The following is a 10,356-nucleotide window of genomic DNA, read 5'->3' as shown; positions in this document are numbered from 1 at the left end:
TTATGGTTAAGTGTTATGAGGCTATTCAAAGAATGTGTAAACAATAACCAACTCCAATTTTTCATGGATACCATAATTATTTAGAGTTCCTGTCTTCAGTTAACCTCTAAAAGTACAAGTTTGTTTCAGAAATGGATTTTGGAAAATGCTTAAAAATTGCAATCTTTAAAAAAAAAGCTACTAGTCAAATTATGTACCAATGAATGAATAGTAGTGCAAATTTAGTAAACTATAATTTAAGAAACTCTACTGTTCACAATGACTCCCAGAAAAGCTTAGTAATTCAGCAATGTTCCAAGTTTACCCTATGACCACTCCCTGGCAGAGCTGTCAGCTACCTGCATTCCTACACCTGGGGGTGGAAGGAAATCATGTAAAAAGTCAATAATGAAAGGCCTATAAAACATATTCAGAACCTGATTTTCCCCATTCCTGACACTAGTGCTCATAGCAATGGGAGGGGAGAGAGGAAAGAGAATACATACATTTAAAAGGAAACTATAAAAGTTTATCCACATTTAGATAACCCCAGAAGGTATAAGTTTTACACAGATCAAGGAACCACCCATTCAGAAGGTAGTCACACCTATATTTATGTCCAAAATTGGAGGCATTGTGGAGGAGAGGGAATCAATGATTAATACATGCTTGCAACCAGGGTGGGGGGGGGGAGTACTGTTTGTGAAATAGGGAAATGAAACAGTGTTCAAAAAAATCCACAAATATGCCCTTGGGGAAAATATGAATACAAATAAATATGAACCCAAAAAAGGTATTCTTCAACAAATTGATGGAAGAGAAATAAATCTCACAAAGTTCATCTCTGTTCAAAATATATTTTCCTTTTTTCTCCCCAGCAAACCAGAAGCATATGCCTCTGAGCAACATCATTGCCCTGTGAAGTCTCAGTAGAAGTGCAGCTAAAAATGGGTCCAAATGTACCTTTGGCAAGAAAGATTTTTAAATAACAGCTGAAATTTGCTTGTGTGCTTGTAATACAAAATTTAGCCAGGTTTATCATTACACATAGCAATGTGTATAAAACTGTGTGTACTCTTTAAAAATATCTGACGGATTTATAAAATTAACCATAGCAAAGGAACTCATATTAACTCAATGAGTGAATGACTGAACATGTGAATTTCATCCTACATTATTGGAAAACAGTTCCCTCATGTATCCTTGTAGCTTAATCTTCCATTTTATCTTCCCCCAAAAAGTGCTGATATTAGAACAGAATCTGTGAAATTCTCCCCTAAGAAAGCATTCCCTTTTATTTATTTATTTATTTATTTATTTATTTATTTGCATTTTCCTATAATTCTTTTTTTTTTAATCTATAATTTCTTTATTGGTTTAAAAGGGAGGCAAACTTCAGCTTTGGGGGGCAGGGCCGGTGAGTGGGTGGTTCCAGGCCAACCAAGGTGGGTGCCATCGCCCCCACAGACCAGCCCTGATCGCTGGCCAGGCCTAGGGACCCTACCCATGCATGAATTTTGTGCACTGGGCCTCTAGTATTTAATAATGGTGAAAACTCTGAAAGTTGATTTTATCATTTCAAGATAAATATAATTTCTTAAAAGGGAGTATAAAAAACTTTAGCTTTTCCCCTCATTTGTAGAATAACAGCTTTTATAAAGTATAAATTTACATACCATAAAATTCACCTGTTTTTAATGTATAAGTTAATGATACTTAGTATAAAGAATTATGCAACTATCACTACAATTCAACTTTACAATATTTCCATCACTCCAAAAAGACTTCTCATAACCATTTGTAGTCCCTCCCATTCCTATCCCCAGCCCTAGATAACTAATAATCTACTTTTAGTCTTTATAGATTTATATATTCCAGACACTTCATATAAGGGGAATCTACCCTGTGTGCTCTTTTATAATTGGCTTTTTTTTCACTTAGCATGGTGTTCTTGAGTTTCTTCCATGTTGTAGCATGGATGGACCTAGAGGGTATTATGTTAAATGAAATAAGTCAATCAGAGAAAGACAAATACCATATGATCACACTTTTATGTAGTATCTAATGAAAAAAAATAAACTGATGAACAAAATAAAAACAGAGCATGGATACATGGAACAGACAGATAGCTGTCAGAGGGAAAGGGGAAGTGGATGAAAGAAGGTGAAGAGACTAAGCAAAAAACATATATACACATAGACACAGACAACAGTGTAGTGATAGCCAGAGGGGAAGGGGGATGGGAGTAGGTAGAGGTGGGTAAAGGGGGAGAGAAAGGGATCAGAAAGAGACTTTGCTTGGGGTGATGGGCACACGATGCAGTGTGCAGATGATGTTTTATTGAGTTGTACACCTGAAATGTATATAGTTTTGCAAACCAATGACACTCCAATAAATTCAACTAAAAAATAATAAAATGTATGAAGCAGGAAAAAAAGATCTGGTGGTTGGCTGCAGAGGCCTACTCCTCCTGTAATTGCCCAAGATAAGCCTTGTGAGTGCCCTTGCTTATTAAACCTGCCAACTAGCTACCAATCTGGAGTGGTCTGTCTCTTCAGTTTCTCCCTGCCCTCTGATTAGTGGGACTGGTTTCAAATTGCACCCAGGAAGCTCCCAAAGAGGTTGTAAACCAACAATATATACAAAGATTTGTACTACAATATCCAAAGCAAGTTTATAATAGCCAAAAAAAGAATCCCTTTGCATCAACCAGTGAATGGATAAATTGTGCATTGAACAGAATGCTATTCAGCAATATAAAGGAATGAACCATTGATATAAAGAACAATATAAAAAACCTCATAATATTATCCTGGGTGCAAGAAGCCAGAAGAAAAAACCAATGCTTGCTCTATGGTTTTGTATTCATAAGATTCTAGAATATGCAAACTAATATACTTTTGTGAGCAATAGATATGTTCATTATATTGATTGTGGTGATGGTTTCACAGATATATGTATAAAAATTTATCAAAATGCCCACAAATTATGTGCAGTTTACTGTATGTCAATTATCAATCTACCTGATTTTTATACAGAGCAATGCAATGGCACTGAGTATTTGGATGGAGGGTAGGGAAAAAGAGCCACTTGATATGGTCATTCGACAGACAAGATAAATATAATTTCTTAAAAGGGAGGTAAAATTTGAAGCATTTACAACTATTAAAAGAAGAAAAATGTAAATTCTATATATAACATTGATTTTTAATGTAATATGTCAAATGTCATAAATATTTTTTCTTATAAAAAATCCTCTGAAGTGTATATCCCTTATAAATCTAATATGATGGACCTACATGGAAAAGCATGCCTGTTATACAATCTAGAGTTACAAATGTGTCACATTTTGTTCTCAAACCATTTGGATCTCTGTCTTTACTACATAATTAGTTAAGAAGGGAAGATTTGGAGGTATCTCCTTAAAAGACCAATTAAATCTTTGAAATTGGGCCAGATCAAGCTCTTAGGCATGGCTCTGCCTCCCACTAGTGCTAAGTGCTTTCCTCACAATATCCATTCAAAACAGTTATTATTTTATTGATTTTTTTTAATTTATTTTTTTAATATATATTTTTTTATTGATTTTTTACAGAGAGGAAGGGAGAGAGATAGAGAGTCAGAAACATCGATGAGAGAGAAACATCGACCAGCTGCCTCCTGCACATCTCCCACTGGGAATGTGACCGCAACCCAGGCACATGCCCTTGACCGGAATCGAACCTGGGACCTTTCAGTCCGCAGGCCGACGCTCCAAAACAGTTATTATTGTCTCCATTTTGCAGATAGGAAAACTGAGGCTCAGTAGTTTCCTCTGGTTCATTCAGTTGCACCAGAGAGCATCATCAAGCTCTGTGTAAAATAGGTAAGATGATAAAGTCTAGGATATTTACACAAAGAGCATGAGAGTTAATGTTCACTGAAGATCAGGTCGTGTCATAGGCTCTTTACTCATGTGATTATCCTATATAATAAAAGCCTAATATGGAAATTGACCAAACAAGGACTGACCTGCGGAACAACAGGTCACTATGACACACACTGATCACCAGGGTGCAGAGACTCAACGCAGGAGATGCCCCCAGCCCGCAAGTCCCAGTCCAGCGAAGGTGGGTGTGAGCGGGGTGCCTCCTGATCACCCTGCGAGTTTTCCCACAGAGGGAGGCGAACTTCAGCGGTGGGGGGCGGGGCCGGTGAGAGGGTTGCTCCAGGCCGACCAAGGTGGGTGCCATCACCCCACAGATTGGCCCTGATCGCTGGCCAGGCCTAGGGACCCTACCCATGAATGAATTTTGTGCACTGGGCCTCTAATATTTAATAATGGTGAAAACTCTGAGGGTTAATTTTATCATTTCAAAATTTCATAGGGGGAAACCAAGCCAGAAATGGATCAGTTCTGATGAGTCACTGAGGAGCTAGGGGTGGATTACAAAGATGATAATACCATAAACAAGCCCAGACAGACAGATGCATTTCCGAAGCAGAAGAGATAGAAACCAAGGAGACTGCAGAGGTGCAAAGCTTGTATCCTGGAGTCCAAAGACAATTTGCCAAAAAAGATAGTTTAGTTGTAGCTGCTGTTTATTTTTGTTTAAGGCCCTTGAGGTCATTCTCCTCTATTTCCTAAGGAAATAGTGGTGATTTATGACAAATTCTAATAGACTCATGCAGATAAATCTGTGATTGGGCCTTGACCAACCTTCATGTCCTTCTCTGAGTCCCTTACCACGAAGTTCTACTAAAACCCAGAACAGAAAAACCCCTGTTTAATATTCACTTGATCCGTTACCCAGTGGTAAATTATTTGTACACAGGAATTCCAATGTATTGGCTTTATATAATTTTTAGCTTAAAGACCAATAAAAGATATAAAATCTTTGAAAAAAGATCCCAAGTGAATTTTACGTTACTTCTTCAGTTGGAAGATCAAAACCTCGATTTCCATAATGATAAAGTTTGCACTTAGCAATAAGAATTGATAACATATTAAAGGGAGTTCTCTTTGCCTGAAGATTTGAAGCAAAAAAATAAAGTTCTTTGGATCTGGTTTTGTTATTTTTTTATGTATTTTATTTTTTTAATTCTTTATTGTCTTAAGTATTACATGAGTCTCCTTTTTCCCCCATTGACTTCTCCCCGACTGACCCTCCCCCAAGCACAAGCCCTCATGCCCCCTACTGTCTGTGTCCATTGGTTTTTCTCATCTGCATGCATACAAGTCCTCTGGTTGATCTCTTACCCACCACCCCCCGCCTTCCCTCCTAGGTTGGACAGTATGTTCGATGCTTCTATGAATCTGGTTCTATTTTGGTTCCTCAGTTTATGTTGTTCATTATATTCCACAAATGAGTGAGATCATGTGATATTTATCTTTCTCTGACTGGCTTATGTCACTTAGCATAATGCTCTCCAGTTCCATCCATGCTGTGGCAAATGGTAAGAATTCCTTCTTTTTTACAGCAGCATAGTATTCCATTGTGTAGATGTACCACTGTTTTCTAATCCACTCATCTGCTGGTGGGCACTTAGGCTGTTTCCAGATCTTAGCTATGGTGAATTGTGCTGCTATGAACATAGGGGTGCATATATCCTTTCTGACTGGTGTTTCTGGTTTCTTGGGATATACTCCTAGAAGTGGGATCACGGGGTCAAATGGGAATTCCATTTTTACCTTTTTGAGGAAACTCCATACTGTCTTCCATAGTGGCTGCACCAGTCTGCATACCCACCAGCAGTGCACGAGGGTTCCTTTTTCTCCACATCCTCTCCAGCACTTGTTATTTGTTGATTTGTTGATGATTGCCAGTCTGACAGGTGTGAGATGGTACCTCACTGTTGTTTTGATTTGCATCTCTCAGATGATTAGTGACTTTGAGCATGTTTTCATATGTCTCTTGGCTTTCTGAATGTCCTCTTTTGAAAAGTGTCCATTTAGGTCCTTTGCCCATTTTTTGATTGGATTGTTTATCTTCCTTTTGTTAAGTTGTATGAGTTCCTTATAAATGTTGGAGATTAAACCCTTATCGGTGATAACATTGGCAAATATGTTCTCCCATGCAGTGGGCTTTCTTGTTTTGTTGATGGTTTCTTTTGCTGTGCAGAAGCTTTTAATTTGATGTAGTCCCATTTGTTCATTTTCTCTTTAGTTTCAAGTGCCCTAGGCGCTGTATCGGTGAAGAAATTGCTTTGGCATATGTCTGAGATTTTGTTGCCTTTGGATTCCTCTAGTATTTTTATGGTTTCCTGTCTTACATTTAAGTCCTTTATCCATTTTGAGTTTATTTTTGTGTATGGTGTAAGTTGGTGGTCTAGTCTCATTTTCTTGCATGTATCTGTCCAATTGTCCCAACACCATTTATTGAAGAGACTGTCTTGACTCCATTGTATGTTCTCGCCTCCTTTGTCAAATATTAATTGAGCACATTGGTTCAGGTCGATTTCTGGGCTCTCTATTCTATTCCATTGATCTGTATGTCTGTTCTTGTGCCAGTACCAGGCAGTTTTGAGAACAGTGGCTTTGTAATACAGCTTGATATCAGGTATTGAGATCCCACCTGCTTTGTTCTTTCTCAGGATCGCTGCAGCTATTCGGGGTCTTTTTTTTTGTTGTTGTTGTTAAAAAATATATTTTATTGATTTTTCACAGAGAGGAAGGGAGAGAGATAGAGAGAGTTAGAAACATCGATGAGAGAGAAACATCAATCAGCTGCCTCCTGCACATCCCCCACCGGGGATGTGCCCCCAACCCAGGTACATGCCCTTGACCGGAATCGAACCCGGGACCTCTCAGTCCGCAGGTTGACGCTCTATCCACTGAGCCAAACCGGTTTCGGTGACGGGGTCTTTTTTTATTCCAGATGAATTTTTGGAGAGTTCGTTCTAGGTCTGTGAAATATGCCATTGGTAGGTTATGAAATTTTTATTAAAACGTTTCTTACATACCGTTATATTGGCTGGGCTGCAACAATATTTGTTGTGGGTGCATGCGGCCTGCGGGCCACAAGTTTGACATACTTGCTGTACAGTGTTTGGGCAGGGGGTCCTGTGCCAGGTGAGGCTGTAGATGCCTGTATAGGATGAGGTCTGGACTTAAAGCAGGGGGTCAGGACAGGCGCCTCACCACAGGTTCAGGAAAGGATTTTCCATGTAAGTTCAAGACTGTGGTTCATGTTGAGAGTTGGATCACAGGTTCCTGTGGACTCTGCGGGGTGGGGCGTGAGGTAGGGATTGTTGTGCAAAGTGACATCCGGGGCCATTGTCAACAATGTAAGCAAGGCTCCTGAACTTAATCAGGATTCCCAAAGAGTTTAAAGATGGGGCTTTCTTTAAAAAAAAAACAAACAAACACACACACATATTTTTATTGATTTCAAAGAGGAAAGGAGAGGGAGAGAGAGATAGAAACATCAGTGATGAGAGAGATTCATGGATCGGCTGCCTCCTACATGCACCTCACTGGGGTTCGAGCCTGCAACCTGGGCATGTGCCATGATCAAGAATCCAACCATGTCCTCATGGTTCATGGGTTGATGCTCAACCACTGAGCCACACCAGCCGGACTAGAGTATTTTTTCAGGTGTTCATGAAGGAAAGCACCTGAGCCTTCCAGCTGTTGTTGACCACAGTGAGCACTCAGGAAACGGTGCTGGTTGCAGGGTGGAGGCTACACCACGGAGCCTGGCTCAGCCCTGTGCCACCAGCTGTGTGGCCTTGGGAGAGACGCTTAACCTGTCTGGGTTAGGATGTCACCTGACTCCACGCATGCTCCGATGTGAGGGTTTGTTCCATGGAAGAACAGATTCCACTTTAGGGGGAGCAGTTCACCCAGGTGAAGGGGTGTGTTGGGCAGGGAGTTGGCACTGTGGGGAGATCCCCCCCGGGGTCTAAATATTCCCCCTAGAGGTTATTCTGTTCTCCTAATCTCCCCCTCCTTCTCTACCATTTCCCACAGGGCTGCAGGCCGAGCTGGGCTGAGAGAGATAAGAGATGAGTGACAGGTGGGCCCATGGACAACCCCACGGTCCCAGACTGGCCTTCTGCCCTTCTTGCTGGCTGTCTTTCCAGCCCCAATCTTGGCCTCCCGTTCCTGTCCTGAACATGTCTTCTGTCCCCTGGAGGTGGGTCCCTAACTTACAGACTGAAATTGTATATATTGATACCTCCACAAACAAGTGTACAGAGCTGCTCACGCTGTCAGCCACTCGGAGGCACTGTGACAGGGCACAGGATGTGCGATACGCTCACATACACGTGCTTGCACACAAGTGCTGCCCTTGCCAGACCCACAAAGACCTCCTGACACGCAGTACCTCAGGTCACACTGCTAGGTCTCCACATTCCGTCCTACACAGCCCTTGGTGAGCATCCCGGAAATGTTTATTGAGCAAATGCTGTGCCTGGTACACATGCTGTCGCACCGTCTCAGAACCACCCTGCATGGTGCACAATCACATGAGCATAGCCTCACATGTTGCCTCAGCACACCCCGTTGCACACATACCCCCACGTCCTCTCATACAGTCACTGGTGCCCCGTTTCTCACAGTTGCCTCATGTCGTGCACACCATCTCTCAGAACCTCACCCCCATGGTCACCACCTCACAGAGCAGTCGGCCACTACACAGTCTCTGCCCATGATGTGTGCATGTACACGCCATATCATACACCCTGGTTGCTGTCACACGTGGTCTCACATACTAGTACACTCTTATACTTGCACATCATAACCCACTATCATGAAGGGTGACACGTGCTGTCTCACACGGCCTCACGCCATCACCAGAGAACCACAGGCACCGTTGCACACCCCTCCTACCACGGCTCTTTATTCAGTCCCACTCAGACTCACACCTCCAACTTCAGGACTCTGATGATTTATTTTACACATCATTGATGGCCCAGACCAAGAGCTGTGGGGGGCCCAGAGGTTGGGTTGTAGAGAGACTGCTGGCTCCACGCGGAGAGGGACCCTTCCTCTGCTCTGAGTCATGCTCTGTGTCCTCATGGGCTGAGTGGTGCCTCCACAGCGCTGGTGGTGGTGGGAGGCATGGGGCCTGTGGGGAAGGAGCCTGTGGGTGAACCCAACAGGGGCCCGGGGAAAGGCATGAGGTGACTGACAGGTTCTGACAGCACCCCGGGGCCCAGGCCTTGGTAGAGATGGGCAGTACCAGGTGGGACCAATGTCAAGCCTGAGGCCACTTCCCCACAATTCCCACCATCGCTGCCCCCAGCCACCACCATGAAGCCACCAGCCGGAGCATCACCTGGTCCAGTGCCTCCCAGGCTTGACACTGGCTTCTTTTCTTTCTGTGATGGCCTGGGTTTTCTAGACTTTATACCACCCTTCTGCACGGTCCGTGGTCGGTTCACCTGATGAAAGAGAGGCCATGAGTGTTCCCCGACCTCAGACATCTGCCTCTGTGTCTCCACCAGGGACACCCTTTCCACCCCACTCCTTAAGAGTCAGGAACTGGGTCAAGGACTAGGGGAGCAGGCCCCAGCTGTGGCCCAGATAATGCCCTAAGGAGTCATGAGCTTGTGAGGCCCTAAGCAATGGAAAGGCTGAGGGAGCCTCTAGCCATAGGACTAGCTGATGGCTGGAGGGGAGGGGGAAGGAAATGAGAAATGGAGGAGAGAGAAGGGAGCAGGAGGGAAAAGACAGGCAGGGAGGAGATGAAGGTGTAGAGAAGAGAAGGGTGATAGGGAAGGAGGAGGGAGTAGAATAACAGGGAGAAGAGAGAAAGGGAGATAGGAAGAATACAGGAAAGGAAAAGGAGAAGGAAGGCCAGGTTAGTGGGATGGGGGTGCAGGGCGCAGGCTCCAAGAGGCAGGGCACACCTGGTGTCGCTTGTAATAAAGGCCGCAGGCATTGCACACGGGGTCTCTATTGGCATTCAGCCGCCACACTGCCGTGATGGTTGTCTGGCAGTTGGTGCACTGGGCACCTGCCTGCTTGCTGACCTTCTGGGGGCAGCAAGAAAATGAGGGTCAGTGCACTGGTGGGTGGAGGACCCAGGAGGTGAGGGTCAGGGTGCAGGCAGGGCTTCCTGGACAAGGCATAGACTGAGGGTGCTCTGAGGGGCGAGGACATGGCCTCCTGTCCCGGGGCTTTCCAAATGGCGTAGGGTGCTTCATCAGTGGTTCTCAGCGTTGGCGGACATTGGACTCACTTGGGGAGTCGAAAACAATCCTGATGCCCAGGCAGCGCCCCAGACCAAGTAAATCAACCCATCTCGGGAGGGCCCCACGGTGATCCCAGTGTGTAGCCAACGATGAAAACTGCTGTGCAGGGAGTGGACGGCGTGCCTGCTTGCAGCCCGAGGGTGGGCTGAGGGTAGACACTCCAGTACAGAGCTGGGTCCCTGAGTGGATGGGGCA

Source organism: Myotis nattereri (assembly GCF_964212035.1).
Source record: "Myotis nattereri genome assembly, chromosome: X".
NCBI classification, from domain to species: domain Eukaryota; kingdom Metazoa; phylum Chordata; class Mammalia; order Chiroptera; family Vespertilionidae; genus Myotis; species Myotis nattereri.
The sequence above is the reverse complement of the archived record's forward strand: the minus strand, read 5'-3'. Positions refer to the sequence as shown.